Raw genomic sequence first — 15,991 nt, forward strand, 5'->3', positions numbered from 1 at the left:
CCATACAAATGTTCTTGGACAAATCTCTTTATCTCTCTGGGCTTCAGTTCTCTTATGTGTATAAATAATGGGTTGAACTAAGTAATCTCCATAAACATTCTTACTTTAGCATTCTTTAATTCCCTAAACCTCTTGTCCCTGCACTGTCTCTGGGTTTTCCTCTCTATCTCTCTCCCTTTTAAATGTTATTTATCCATTCATCAATTCTATAAGCAATAATTGAACATATTCAATGGGCCAATTCCTGGCCTGAGCCCTGAGGATATATGGTTGAATAAAATAAGAATTTCCACTGGGGAGAAGGTAATTGAAGAAAGGCAGCTCATATACTTCAACAAAGTGGTCACTGTTGTCCTATGGAGGCCAGAGCCTTGAGTGTATGTTGGGTGCTCGTGGGAGATGGTGGGGAGGGTGGAAGAGGATGGGGCTGGGCTTCACTCATGGCTGCGTAATGCACAGGAAATCCAGAAGCTGACCCTCTATAATAAAGAAGGCTATTGATTTTAGCAGCTTTCTGGTATCTGAGTTCTGGTTTTGTGGCTGTAGTATTTGTAGTAGTGGCAAAACTCTAGCCCCATCTCTGCTACAAAACATACAGAGAAGATGAGGCTTCTACAAAAGGTTTAGCTCATTACAGTTGGGGTCAACCTGTCTTTCTGGCTTGATGCCTATCTGAGTGAACAAACAAAAAAGATTGCTGGCTGAAGCACTCTCTACCCTGCTCACCTAAGGGCCACCTTAGGACAGCTTCTGCCTGATGTTTGGAGAATTTCCCAGTAAGCTGACTTGAGGCAAGGGGAGGACATGAGAAATGAAAGACAACAAATTAAATGTTGCCCATCCCTTCTGAAACACACAAAGCCTTTGGAACACCCTCCATTTGCAGAAGATTTATTTCTTGAATTATGTATTTAAGGGCCTGAGTCAGTCAATTATCTGCCTTCACAGACCTATCTTGCTGCATAAACAGATTTCCATTGCCTGATGCTGTCCTTAAATGGCAAATAGTAAAACACTGGGAGAAGGTGGCTGACATTGCTCTGTAGGTGTGTCTAAAGAGTCCAGTGTGATCTGATGCATCTCCAGGGGCAAACACAGATGCATGCGAGAAGAGAAGATGCAGAAGGGCTCAGCATGTATGGGAGTGGACCATCACCTCTCACTCCAAATCCTGGAGCTGCTTTCTGCTGTCCTTTCTTTTTATGCCAATGATGTAGCCAACACTGCCTGCATTGTTGTCACATCAGATTTTGGACTCTTGTAGGGATGTTCTAACATACTCCAGTCCTTGCTTTTGTGGCTTTTCCCTCAGTCATCCAGTCAACAAACCTTTACTGTGAGCCTAGTATAGGCTGCTCTCCAGGCATTGCTAGAGGAACAAAGATTAACCTGGCACCATCCAAACCTAACAAACTCAATGCTCTAGTTGGGAGACAAGCATTAAGCAATAATTACAATGCAGTATGTTATAAGCAGTAACAGAAATACGTTTAAGAAATGGAAGTGTCACAAGAAATAAAAATGTATAACTTCAAGAGAGGCAGGAACAGAGAAGATTCTCAAAAGAGATGTTATCTGAGCTAGGTTTCTAAGAATCAATGGAAATTTATCACATGGATAAGAGTCGGAACAACTGAGGAATCTGCACATGCACAGGCACAGAAGTGAGCCGCAGTAGACCCATGTGCAGGGAACCACAGGTCCTTAAAGCATTCTCAGAGTGCAGCGCAAAAGCCAAGGTGCTGAGAGAGGACAGGTTCCCGGGGCCTGCTGGTGAAGGTGGTATTTGTCATAAGGAAGTCTTTTCTTACTGACATGAAGCATCACTGGAGGCTTTCAAACAAGACAGTGCCATGGTCAGGTTGGGGTTTTAGAAATATCACCCTATAAATAGTGGAGAAAAGATCAAGCAGTAAACGTGATCAGAATGAAAGGGGGTAAGTGACAAGTGAAGGTAAGGGCCTGCAAAGATGGAGGCAGCAGACAACACTGGCATTTAGGAGGCAGAGATACAGAGCTCAGGGACTGCTGGATTGCTTGGTTGTGGAAGAAAGGGAGAATGAAGCGACAAGCTGGGTGGCAGGCTCTGATTTGGTGGCTGGCTCAGTGGTGACCCCTCCAACCTCCAGGCCTCTGTTTGGACACATGTGACAACAATGACCACCCTGTTGGAGTGTATGAACTGCCTTTCTTCACTCACATTCGTCTCTCCAGTTCTGAGGTCAGGGGTCTTATCTTATTCAACAAGTGTCCTGCCGTGTGTTTGGCTTACAGAATATGCTCAATTATTGCTTTTAGAATTGATGAATGAATAAAGGAAGTCTAAAAGGGAGAGAGAGAGTAAAACCTGGAGACAGTGCAGGGACATGAAGTTTAGAGAATTAAAGAATGTTAAAGTAAAAACATTCATGGAAATTATTTAGTTCAACCTGGTAATTATACAGATGAAGAAACTGAGGCCCAGAGCACTAAGATATTTGTCCAACGTCACACTCCTGAGATAACAAGACAGAGTAATGGGCAAGTTGGGGATGAAGAGATGATGAATTCCGTTTGGATACCATTACATTTGTGATGCTTGTGGTGGTAAATGCAGATTATCATACCCAATGTGCTGTTGGAATGTGATATTCAAGAGAAGGGTCAAGTCTAGACATACAAATTTGGGATATAGATAATACTAAGACCATACCTCATGAGAATAGGCTGAGTCAGGAGCCAGGAGGGCCACAAGGGGAGCTCTAGTAATCTCAGAGATGGCATAACATGGTAGGAAGCAGCACGCCAAATTGATCGTCCTTCCTGTGCCTCAGTTTCCCCAATCTATTTTCTAAGGTTGTCGTGTGTTATATAAAATGAATGTATATTTATAAGACAGCAGTGCCTGGCATGAACTAAGCTCTAAGTAAGTGTGAAAATGAATATATAAACACCAATATTTGATGGTGGACAGAGGAAAAAGACTCAGAAAATCAGTAAACTAGGTATGACAAGAATGGTAGGAGGAATCAGGCAACTGTGGGAACACCAATGACCAAGGAAGAGAGAGTGTAAACAAGGCAGGAGGAATTATGTGGCAGATACTAAAGAAAGACTAAAATCAGAAAGTGCCTACTGGCTTTGGCAGTTGAAAGTTCACTGGTGATTTTAGAGCCTCCTTGGTGGGTGCTCAGGGGGAGGAGGGGTGGGCTGAAAAGTGAGTTAGGGGCAAGAAGTGGGAGGGCTGATGTGGGCAGTTGGCTCAGGGTGAGGCTGGGCAAAGTGGAGGAACTCTGAGCTGTTGAACTCCATCTAGTGAGGCTCTGCAACAAGTCTCACCTACAACACAGGCCGAGTCTCTTCCCCATCCCAAAGTCATCATCTGTAAAATGAAGGCAAACTTGACCTCCACATTCCTATCAGCTATGATGGCCGAATACTTTTCTTGTTACTAACATATGATGGTGATCAAATTCTTTTTCACTTAGAAATGTACCTGAATCAGCTAGTGGCATTCTTTTTAAAATCTTGTTTTGAGTTTATGGAAACAGATGCTATGAGGGCTGGTTTATTTTTTAATTTACGTAGCGTTTTCAATGTACAATTTTGCATTTGATCCTTAGGCATGCACGTTATTGGTATTGTCACTTTATCTGTGAAGCCGACTTCAAACAACAGGGTAATTTTTCTCAAAGTCACAAGAGAAGTAACCCAAGAATTGAAGCCAGGACTTCTGGCAGGCAAATCCTGTGCTTGAGAGCTGCTGGGAGTACCTGGGGCAGGTGGCACAAAACTACTTAAGAACTGGGCCTCTAAAGAACAATTGTTTTTGTTTATGAAAAATGCCTTTCAGCACAAAATATCATCGATATATTTATCAAAATAATAGGTTTTTCTGCCACATCCTCTTCTCCTGCAGTAGGATATAAGATTTCTCATTTGGAGAAATAGGCTTTTAAAATAAATATTTTGGCTTCTCCTGCAGTGATAGGGTGTTTAACAATATGATCATTTATATTTTATTAGACTGATGTGGCTTTGTATTCACCTAGACAATTTCAAAGCACTTTTGCATACATTATTCATCTGATTCTCCTCGCCACTCTTTGAGAACGGTAAAACAGGAATGACTAATTTCATTTTAGACATAAGAATCTGGTGTTAGAAAGATTACGTGACCAATGCAGGGTCGCTCAGAATTGCTCAGGAACACCATTTAGACACTGAGTTTCCTCATCTCGAAGGTGGAGATAATTCCAAGCTTGGGGAATCATTGTGCAGCTGCCGATCAGATAGGGTCAGTAGGTCTCTAGTCTATAATTGGCACTTGTAAATTAGTGAGCATTAGGAGAAAAAAGTGCCCCACCTCCCTATCCACTCCTCATCTTTATTGTCAGGGTGTTGGTGGTGGTGTCACTGAAACTTAAGGGAAAACTGAAAATAATGCATAAGATGGGAGAGAAAGAGAAAGGAAAGAACAGGAGAAGGAAAACAGAAGAAACCTTAGCAGTAGTTAAACATTTCACAAATCTTTGCTTTGGCTGTTTCCAATGTTTGTGTAAAGTGCTGACTTCATCATTCTGTAAGTGTTTTATGGAATAATATTTAAAAAGCCCTTTGCGTGCCTTCGAAAATAGTGTTAGATAAATATAAAATACTGGGTGCATAAAAGTGGAAGACAACCTCAGATATATAGTCTATGTGTGAAAAGAAATAAAATTACTTTATTCATCAAAAAATAATCACTGTAAAGTGAAGAAAGCAGAATTTTTTTTTTCCCCCCTTGGCAGAGTAACCAGCCTGGTTTTCGTAAGGATTAATGTGGTATAAACATGTTTATCACTAATAAAAGAGTCTATAGAAATACTGCTGCTTTTCTTCAGCATGAGGATGAAACACTGCTAATTTAATCTCAGCAAGAACAATTCATCTGTCTTTGGGGCACAAACTTGTATAGTAAGTAAAAAAATTCTATGATCAAGTAATTTATTTTATCAGGGTGTCAGGTTTAGAGTGTGACCTGATTTAATCTCAGAAAGATATCTTTTTGGATGTGGTTCCAGAATATTCTGGGTATTATCTTTTAAACTAATTAGCACCATAATTTCAAAGGATGACAAAATAAAGAGAAAAGCATGAATATCTTTTCTTAATTTCATTAGTACTAAAATTCTTGCACCAATTTCAAGAAAAGGGTAAGTTTGACTGTAAAATGCCTTACTACAAAACTGAAAGAAAAACATTTATTTATTTTATTTAGCCCAAGAAAATACTTTTGAAAAAGATAAAACGCTATATGTATAAAAAGATCAAATAATGAAAAATTAATAAGTAGTTGAATATTAATATGGTAGGCTGTTTTATAACTATTAAAATTATAAATATGCTGTCCATGAAAAAGCTGGGGAAATGTTTATAATATAATATTTTGAAAAGTGTACAACAAAGCAAAGTGTATTATATACTATTATTATGTCCATGTAAAAACTCTATGTCTATATGGACAAAGCATGGATGGGAACATGAAGAAACAGAAACCATTGGTTGTCAGTATATCAGTCAGGATAAGCTAGGTTATGCTATGGTAACAAACAATACCTATATATCAGTGACTCACAACAAAAGCTCATGCTACGCGATCAGACTCTGCTCATTGTAATCATTTTGGTACCCTGGCTGAAGAAGGTTCCATCTTTACACGTCCTTCCTCAATTGTCTCAATGTTGGCAGAGGAAAGATAAGGTTGGTACTATATCTAAAAGATTGTACATGGAAGTGAAATATGTCACTTCTACTTACATTTATTTGGCCAAAGCAAGTCACATTGGCATGTCAAATCCAAAGTGGGCAGGGAAGCTAAATCCTACTATGGGATCAGAAAGAGAACCAGATATATTTGAATGACACTAACAAGCTCAATAAGATTGATAAAATAATCACTGGCCATCAGAGAAATGCAAATCAAAACCACAATGAGATATCATCTCACACCAGTTAGAATGGCGATCATTAAAAAGTCAGGAAACAACAGGTGCTGGAGAGGATGTGGAGAAATAGGAACACTTTTACACTGTTGGCGGGACTGTAAACTAGTTCAACCATTGTGGAAGTCAGTGTGGCGATTCCTCAGGGATCTAGAACTAGAAATACCATTTGACCCAGCCATCCCATTACTGGCTATATACCCAAAGGACTATAAATCATGCTGCTATAAAGACACATGCACACGTATGTTTATTGTGGCACTATTCACAATAGCAAAGACTTGGAACCAACCCAAATGTCCAACAATGATAGACTGGATTAAGAAAATGTGGCACATATATACCATGGAATACTATGCAGCCATAAAAAATGATGAGTTCATGTCTTTTGTAGGGACATGGATGAAATTGGAAATCATCATTCTCAGTAAACTATCGCAAGGACAAAAAACCAAACACCGCATGTTCTCACTCGTAGGTGGGAATTGAACAGTGAGAACACATGGACACAGGAAGGGGAACATCACACTCTGGGGACTGTTGTGGGGTGGGGGGAGGGGGGAGGGATAGCATTAGGAGATATACCTAATGCTAAATGATGAGTTAATGGGTGCAGCACAGCAGCATGGCATATGTATACATATATAACTAACCTGCATATTGTGCACATGTACCCTAAAACTTAAAGTATAATAATAATAAAATAAAATAAAAAAAGATTGATAAAATTACAGATGCTTTTTCAAATCTTTTATAATGTTAAAATATATTTTTATTATTATTACCTCAGATTCCACTTGTGAGCCAGAAATTGGGACTTGATGATGTATATGATACTAATCTTTCAAAGAAAGGCTTTTAACTGAAAATTCTTTAACATGCATATTCTTTTATTCAAATAGTTTAAATGGATCAAGATGATAAACATTTTCACATTAGGAAATACAGTTTGATTGAAAAATATTTCTGGCTTCACTCATTGTAATATGCAATTTGTAAATTACATTAAGAAAACAACTTGCAAGAAGGCGTTCTGTTATAAATATTTATAAATGTAGTTAGAAAAATACATCTTTTGCCTATGTACAATAGAACAATTTGCTTGCTTCAGCAAGCAATCAGCAATAAAGAAAAAACATGTCACATTGGTAGGGTTTTAAATATTTCAGTTTGTAAACTCCTGAAAAACATCAGTTGAGCATTAATGGAAGACAGTATGATGTACAGCAAAGGACACTGGCTTTGGCATCTGGTAGATTCAAATGCTGAACCACATTTATTACACTACCTGGGGCAATCAGGCTAACTTCCTCCACACAGTTCCCAGCACATAGTAAGCACTCATGTTTGTTTCATAATTCTTCTTTATTTCTATCATTTCTGCATTATGAAAAAAGTTTTCTCTTGGCTTGTAAGATAGTCAAATTATACCTGAATATAAAAACCAAGGGCCGAGTAAGTGTCTGCAATAAGGAGTTTTCTATTTTTTTTTTTTTTTTTTTTTTTAGCATTCCTGAAAACTGCCTTACTGACATTAGAAATTCTATCTAAAATCTGACTTATGGATTTGACCACACACCCCTAAGCCCATAAATTCAGTAATTGCCTGTGGTGAAGGACCCTACTTTTCCCTGTGGCCTCTATTCTCTGGACCATGTCAGCCATCCTCTCCATGGAGGACCGGACTGTGTTCAGTCCTATGAAGGCAAACACAGGATAAGGAAAGGTTTAGGAAAGGCCAGGGAGTATAGTTCCAGGAAAGTAAAAGCGTAGGAGTGTGGGTTCTGAGCTTCTCCAAAGCTAATTGAAAGGACCTAAGAGAAGAGTTCTAGAAAGAAAATGAAGACCTGACTTTTTTCTTTCCCTGTTAGCAATATAAATGGGAGTTTTTATTCCTATATTTTTAAAGAGAATTGCTGAGAATGGCATGTTTTTCCTTCTCTGGCTCCTCAATTACTGTCTGTTCCACAAAATAGATAAAAAGAAAAAGAATGAAGGAGAAATCTCATCCCCAAAATAATTTTAGTACAAGTTCTAAATGGAACCCAGGGCCCTGGAGTGATGCCGATGCTAGCGGCTGATTCTGGACAATCCCGGTTTTGTGCTGTGGGAGAGCCCAGAAAGTGTGTACCAGGATGGGGGAGTCTCTCAGTTTTGTAAAAATTGTTATAAATGAGTTTCCCGCCCTTGATAACATTTTTTAGGCTTTTCGGGCCTTTCTAAATTCTCCAAAAATAATTTTAAAAAAGGAAAGTGTGTCCCTGTTATCGCCTTTAAGCTAAATAAAATTTATCTGGATAAAAAAATTATTTTAAACAAAGTTAGTGAACAGTAATTTTGGTTGTAATTGACGCATTCTTTCATTTAAACTGACTCAATTTTAATGCTCCTTTGGTTCAAGGTGGCTAGCAGTAGCAAAAAGGAAGCCACAAGAATTCATTCCTTTTAACTGTCTTACCTTTTAACACTCAGGTGACCCAGAGAGTTTGGAATTTCCTTGTTGGCATTACAGCTCCCGATGGCTGCATTAACAACAACAGCCAAAGTCACTTTTTCCACATGAAGTGGGAATACGTAATTGTATAGGAATATCTGGTTATCAGTGATATTCACAGAATCTTCAAAGAAAGGAAATGAGAAGGTATGTTATTTGGCAAAGATGACACCAACATTCTCCACAGTGTTACGGTGTTAAAAAGTGGAAGCTATTTCCATGAATTCTTTCACATTGGGTTTGATCATTATTCTGACAGAAATGGATGTTTTGGGAAGGTTGTCGCTAAACTCTCACTGTCATTGAGAGTTTAGAAATCTTCAAAACTGGGGAAGATGGCTCATATTAGTATTTGTCTCACTTCATTTACTTATCCATTTATTCGTTCTGAAAAATGTTATTGAATACTCTTTTTTCCCCTTCTGTTTCTACAGATGTGTTAAAAAATGGTCTCTAGGAAAGATTTGGACTCCAGGGTTCTCCTTTTCCTCCTCCTTTCCTCTTCCTTCACTCTCCCTATATAAGGTTGATCTCATACTAAGAAAAGTAAAAAGCAAGGAAGGCAAAGCTCTGGTCTTCCACTGGAAACGTCTTCACCTGTCTTTCCACTGTAGGGCCTTAAGCACAGCCTGCCTACACTAGCACAAGACAGAGGCACGTATAAAAGCTGGCTCTGGGGACTCATTCTCAGCTCTGATCTAGCATTTATCACAACAACCCCTGGTTCTCTTTGTTCTGAGATATTTAGCTGAATTTCACATAGTGGTGATGATTGGTACACAATCATATAGCATATAGCAAAGTCTCATTTGTCTGGCACTGTCATATTATCAGGATGCTGAGGAAACTTACATTTATACAGTTAAGAAAATACCTCTTTTACTTTTACAGTTTCTTTACTCTTTCACTTTGTTTTGATTAAACTATTTCCAAAATTGATTAAGTTCTTGTCTCGTTGCTTAAACAGTGTGCAACGAACATATCTTAACCTTTTTTATTGCTTATTCTGATCATTAAGCACCTTAATTACTGCTCAAATGCTGTAATGCAGTTTTAATGTCTCCTCCCTGTGTTGTTCATTATTATAGCTCTTGTCACTGAATCTGCAGCCAGAAGTATTTCCCTTCTTACTTGTGGTTCTGGCCTGTCAAACTAGACAACCCATGGTTAGAATTATCTGTAAAATAAGGGCCAATAAATACTGAGTGGTCCTCTTCAACATTGTCTCACTGGTGAAGTACATAAGTCATAATACATGGAAAACTGCTTTATAAGAACTTTCTAAGTTTTTATAATCACATCAACTGAGACAAAGTAGATGCATCCTAAAGGGTATCCTGAATACCTTTTCAGAGGCTTTGGAACATAGTTTGCATGACTGAATCTTTTTTAATATTGAACTTTTAAGTTAAAAAATTTTTAATTGACATGTAATAGTTACATAATTTATGGGGTACATAGTAAAGTTTGGATATATACAAGGTATAGTGATTAGATTAGGATAATTCGCATATCCATTGTCTCAAACATTTGTCATTTCTTTGTGTCAGAAATGTTCAATATACTCCTTGTAGCTATTTGAGACTATATGTTATTATTAACGATAGTCATCCAACAGTGCTATGGAACATTAGAAATGATTACCCCTACCTAGCTGTAATGTTGTATCCTTTAAGAAATTTCTCCCTATTCCCTCACCCCTCTACCCTTCCCAGCCTTTAGTAGCTTCCATTCTACTTTTTACTTGTATGAGATCATACGAGAGATGAGATTATATCTCACTCACATATGAGTGAGAACATGCAGTGTTTAACTTTCCATTCCTGGTTTATTTCATTTAATGTCCTCCAGTTTCATCCATGTTGCCATGAATGACAAGATTTCATTCTTTTTTAGGGTTGAACAGTATTCCATTGTGTATATATGCCCCATTTTCTTTCTTCATTCATCTCTTGTTAGACACTTGGGTTGATTCCGTATCTTGGCTATTGTGAATAGTGCTGCAATAAATGTGGGATGCAGATGTCTCTTTGGCATACTGATTCACATTTATTTGAATAAGTGCCAACTGGAGGGATTGATATATCATATAATAATTCTGTTTGTAGTTTTTTGAGGAACTTCCATACTGTTGTTCATAGTGGCCATACTAGTTTATATTTCCACCAATGGCATATAAGACTTCTCTTTTCTCTGCATCCTCACTAACATTTGTTAATTTGGTTTTTTTAAAAAGTAATAGCCATTTTAACTGGGGTGAGATGATATCTCACTGTGGTTTTGATTTGCATAACCCTGATGACTAGTGATGTTGAACATGTTTTCACATATTAGTTGGCCATTTGTGTGTCTTCTTTTGAGAAATGTCTGTTCAGAGCATTTGCTTATAATTGTATTATTTGCTTTTTTGCTATTGATGTTTGAATTCCTTGTAACTAATTTTAACATTAATTCTTCCAGTTCATGAACATAATATGTTTTCTATTTTTTCAAATCTTCTTCAATTTCTTTCATCAGTGTTTTATAGTGTTTTTGTAGAGCTCTTTTACTTTCTTGATTAATTTTATTCCTAAGAATTTTTTGGTAGTTATTGTAAATCCAGTTGATTTCTTCATTTACTTTTTAGCTAGTTTGTTGTTCATGTGTAGAAATGCTACTGATTTTTAATTCTGCAACCTTACTGAATTCATCTTCTAAGAGTTTTTTGGTAGAATCTTTAAGTTTTGCAGAATTTTACATCCTCCTTTCCAATTTGGATGCCCTTCCTTTCTTTTCTTTTTTTTCTTTTTGAGACAGAGTCTTGCTCTGTTGCCAGGCTGGAGTGCAGTAACGTGATCTCAGATCACTGCAACCTCTGCCTTCTGGGCTCAAGCGAGTCTCCTGCTTCAGTCTCCCAAGTAGCTGGGACTACAGGCACGTGTCACCAAGCCCAGCTAATTTTTCTATTTTTAGTAGAGACGGGGTTTCATCATGTTGGTCAGGATGATCTCAATCTCTTGACCTCAGGATCTGCCCACCTTGGCCTCCGAAAGTGCTGGGATTACAGGTGTGAGCCACCGCACCTGGCCTGATGCCCTTTCTTTCTTTCTCTTGCCTTATTGCACTAGCTAGAACTTCCAGTACTATGTTACATAGTACTGGTGAAAGTAGGCATTCTTGTCTTGACTCAGATTATAGAGGAAAAGCTTTCAGCTTTTCTTTCCACTTTTCCCCATTGAATACAATGTTAGCTGTGGGTTTGTCAGTTTGTGGCCTTTATGGTGTGAGGTACTTTCTTTCTATACCTAATTGCTGGGTTTTCATTATAAAAATATGTCGAATCTCATCAAATGCTTTTTCTGCATCTATTGAGATGATTAAATGGTGTGTCTTTCATTTTGTTAATGTGATATATTACTTTCATTGATTTGTGTATGTTGAATCAACCTCGCATCCCTGGGATAAATCCCACTTGGTCATGGTATATTATAATGTGTTGTTGGATTTGGTTTGCTAGTATTTTGCTTAGAATTTTTGCATCTATGTTTATTGGGGATATTAACCTGTAGTTTTCGTTTTGTTGTTGTTTTGTCTTTGTCTGGTTTTGGTATCAGGCTAATGGCTGATGCTGGCCTTGTAGAATGAGTTTGAAAATATACTCTTTTCTTAAATTTTCTGGAATAGTTTGAGAATTGGTCTTATTTCTTCTTTAAAATTTGGTAGAATTCAGCAGTGAAGCCATCTGGTCTTAGACTTTTTTTTTGTTGGGATACTTTTTATTACTGATTCAATCTTATTACTAATTATTATCCTGTTCAGCCTCTCTGTTTCTTCTTGGTTCAATCTTAGTAGGTTGTATCTGTCTAGGAATTTATCCATTTCCTCTGAGTTTTCAAATTTATTGGCATATAGTTGTTCATAATTGTCTCTAATAATCATTTTTATTTCTGTCATATCAGTTGGGACATTTCCTTTTTCATTTCTGATTTTGTGTCTTCTCTCTTTTTTTCTTAGTCTAACTACTGGTTTTTCAAACTTGTTTATTTTTTCAAAAAAATGACTTTTTGTTTTGTTAATTCTTTCTATTTTATTAGTCTCAATTTCAATTTGTTTACTCTGATCTTTATTATTTCTTTTCTTCTACCAATTTTGTGTTTTCTTTGTTCTTGCTTTTCAGTTCCTTCAGATGCATTGTTAGGTTGGTTGTTTGAAATAATTCTGTTTTTTTTAATGTGGGGATGTATTGCTATAAACTTGCCTTTTAATAGTACTTTTGCTGTGTTGCATAGGGTTTGGTACGTTGTGTTTCTATTTTAATTTGTTTCAAAAAAACTAATTTTTTTCTTAATTTCTTCCTTTACCCACTGGTCGTTCAAGAGGATGCTATTTACTTTCCATGTATTTATATAATTGCAAATGTTTCTCTTGTTATTGATTTCTAGTTATTCCATTATAATCAGATATATACTTGATATAATTTTAATTAAAAAATTTTTAAGATGTATTTTGTGTTTTAACATATAGTCAATCCTGAAGAATGTTCCATGTGCTGATTAAAAGAATGTGTATTCTGCAGCTGTTGGATGAAATGTTCTGTCAATATCTGTTATGCCCGTTTGGTCTATGGGGCAGTTTAAATTCAATGTTTTTATTAATTTTCTGTTTAGATGCTGTGTTCAATGCTGAGAACGGTGTTGAAATTCCCAACTATTATTGTATTAGGATCTAGCTCTCCTTTTAGATCTAACAATATTTGCTTTATATACCTGTGTGATCTGGTGTTGGGTGCAATTATATTTACAATTGTTATATCCGCTTGCTAAATTTGATCTTCTTTATTATTATATAATATCATTCTTTGTCTCTTTTTATAGCTTTTGAGTTACAGTCTGTTTTATCTGATATAAATGTAGCTTCTCCTGCTCATTTTTTTTTTCCATTTCCATAGATTATCTCCCTCCATCCCTTTACTTTTAGTCTATGTGTGTCTATAGGTGAGATAAGTTTCTTGTTAGCAGCATATAATTGGGTCTTTTAAAAAATTCATTCAGCCAGTTCATGTTTTCATTAAGAAATTTAATCTGTTTGCATTCCAGGTAATTATTGATAGGATAGAACTTACTTCTGTCTTTTTATTGATTGTTTTCTGGGTGCTTTATATATTCTTTGTTCCGTACTTTTTTAGTATTATTTATTTTTGAAGTTTGGTGGGTTTTTGTAATGACAATAATTTATTTATTTCTCTTTCTTCTTTGTGTATCAGCTCTACCACTGAGTTTTACAATTTAACATGTTTTTATGATGGGGGCTATTGTCTTTTTACTTCCAGATGTAAGATTCCACTGAACACTAGACTGGTCTAGTGGTCATAAGTGACCTTAGTTTCTTAGTTTTTGTTTGTCTGAGAAAGGCTTTATTTCTCCTCATTTCTGAGGAATAGATTTGCTGGGTATAATATTATTTGTTAACAGGTTTTTTTTGTCTTCAGTACTTTGAATATATCATCCCATTCTCTCCTGGCCTGTAAGGTTTCTGCTGAGGAATCTGCTTTTAGTCTAATGGGGATTCCCTTATATGTGACTTGACACTTTTCTCTTGCTGTTTTTTTAATTTTTTCTCTGTCTTTTGACAATTTGACTATATTTTACCTTGCATAGAACTTGTTTCAGTTGAACCTGTTCGGGATATTTGAGCTTCCTGAATCTGAATGTCCATTTCTCTCCCAAGACTCAGAAAGTTTTCATCTATTTCATTAAATATGTTTTCTAAACCTTTTCCCTTCTCTTCCCCTTCTAGAACCCTCTTAATGTGAATATTTGTTCACTTAATGGTGTTCCATAAACCCTATAGGCATTCTTCACTCTTTGTTTTTTGTCTGCCAAAGGTTATTTTTAAAAACGTATCTTAAAGTTCAGATATTCTTTCTTCTGGTTGGTCTAGTGTGTTGTTGAAACTCTGTATTTTTTACTTCATTAATTGAATTCTTCAGCTCTAAGATTTCTGTTTGATTCTTTTCTATTATATCTATCTCTTTGTTGATTGTTTTCCTGTTTTCATCCAATCGTCTATCTGTATCTCTTGTGTCTCACTGAGTTTCCTTAAGATTATTATTTTACATTATTTTTCTGGCATTTCATATTTCCTTATGATTTGGGTCTCGAGAATTTTTATGTTCCTTTGGAGGTGTTATTTTCCTTGCTTTTCCATGTTTGATGTGTTTCTAAGTCAATTTCTATGCATCTGGTGGAACAGTCACCCCTTCCAATTTTATGGCATAAATTTCATAGGGAAACACTTATTCATATGGCTGGGTCTTGGTGTATCAGTTGGGTGGAGTGTGTTGGTTTTGGTTCTAGGTGGATACAGTAATGTAGTCTCCATGCAGTTTCTTCCGTTATAATGTACACTAATGATGTTTGTGAATGTATCAGTGTCCTAGGCTGCAAAAGTCTGTGGTAGGAGTGATGTGGCTTTGCCAGGGATGGACTTGCCAAGCTGTTTCTCAGGCTAGGGATGCATGTTTGCACAAAATGGGTCAGCCAACTCTGGGTCTAGCTCACTGGGGTTGGAACTACAGGGCTGTAACTGTGGCCAAGGTTTAACTGTGGCCAGGGTTATGGGAATGTGGCTGTAGAGCTGGCTTGGAGGTGTGTTCCCCTGGAGTGGGACTACTTGGCTATTTTTGTGGCTCAGAGTATGACTGGACAGCTGCTCAGCCTGTCTAGGGTTGTGTCTGCCATGGGTAAGTCCACAAGGTTGTTTTTCAGTTCCTGAGCATGAGTGCAAGGCTACAGAGCAGGCCTGGGGTGAGAGTCTTCTAAGGGAAGGCCCACACACCTGTTTCTCAGGCCCTGGGCACTGACATGTGACTGCTTGTACAGCCCAAGGGCATGTTTACTGGCAGCAGACCTGCTGAACTATTTCTCAGGCCCTGGGCATGGGTGTTGGGCTACTGAGCAGGCCTGGAGGCCATGTCTTCTGGGAGTGAGTCCACTGGGATGTTTCTCAAGCCCTAGACATAGGTGCCTGGCTGTCTGGTCAGCCCAGGGGCATGTCAGCTGCTCAGCACCTCAGTGGCTCTTCTACTTGAGGGAGGGCATGCAGTAGTTTGGCTGGCTCAATGGAGGGTTCTCCCTAGGTGAGTCTGCCAGACAACTTCCCTGTCTGGAAGTGCAGGTGAGCAGGGCACACTCCACTAGTGACTCTGGTCTCAAGATGGCTCTATGGTTCCACAGCTTGGTTCACTGGGGGTGGGTGGAAGTGTGGAGTGACACCTTGTGCTCCTGGTCCTGGGCAATGCATCTGTGTGAATTCCTGACAGCTTCCAAAACTGGGCTCTGGGGTTGTGAGGACTGTGGGATTCTACTGTTATAAGCACTGCAGGTGTTTGTGGTGGCAATGAGGGCTGGTGGGGTTTTTCTGATTACCTTTTCTCCACAAGGGGAAGTCCCTCCTGACTCTGAGCTGGTCCAGGTCAGGAAGACAAGGCTATAGAGGCTAGGTGCCTCTACATTGTCCTCTTGGCCTTCCAATCACCACATATGCCCCTCCCCCA

The 15,991-nt window shown here is 37.9% G+C and overlaps 1 long non-coding RNA gene across 1 annotated transcript in view; it reads left to right on the forward strand.

Moving 5' to 3' along the window:
• Positions 1-15,991, forward strand: part of LOC129043774 (uncharacterized) — a 43,193-nt gene that overhangs the window by 833 nt on the left and 26,369 nt on the right. The window lies entirely within an intron of this gene.

This window comes from Pongo pygmaeus, chromosome 1 (genome assembly GCF_028885625.2).
Source record: "Pongo pygmaeus isolate AG05252 chromosome 1, NHGRI_mPonPyg2-v2.0_pri, whole genome shotgun sequence".
Taxonomy (NCBI): Eukaryota; Metazoa; Chordata; class Mammalia; order Primates; family Hominidae; genus Pongo; species Pongo pygmaeus.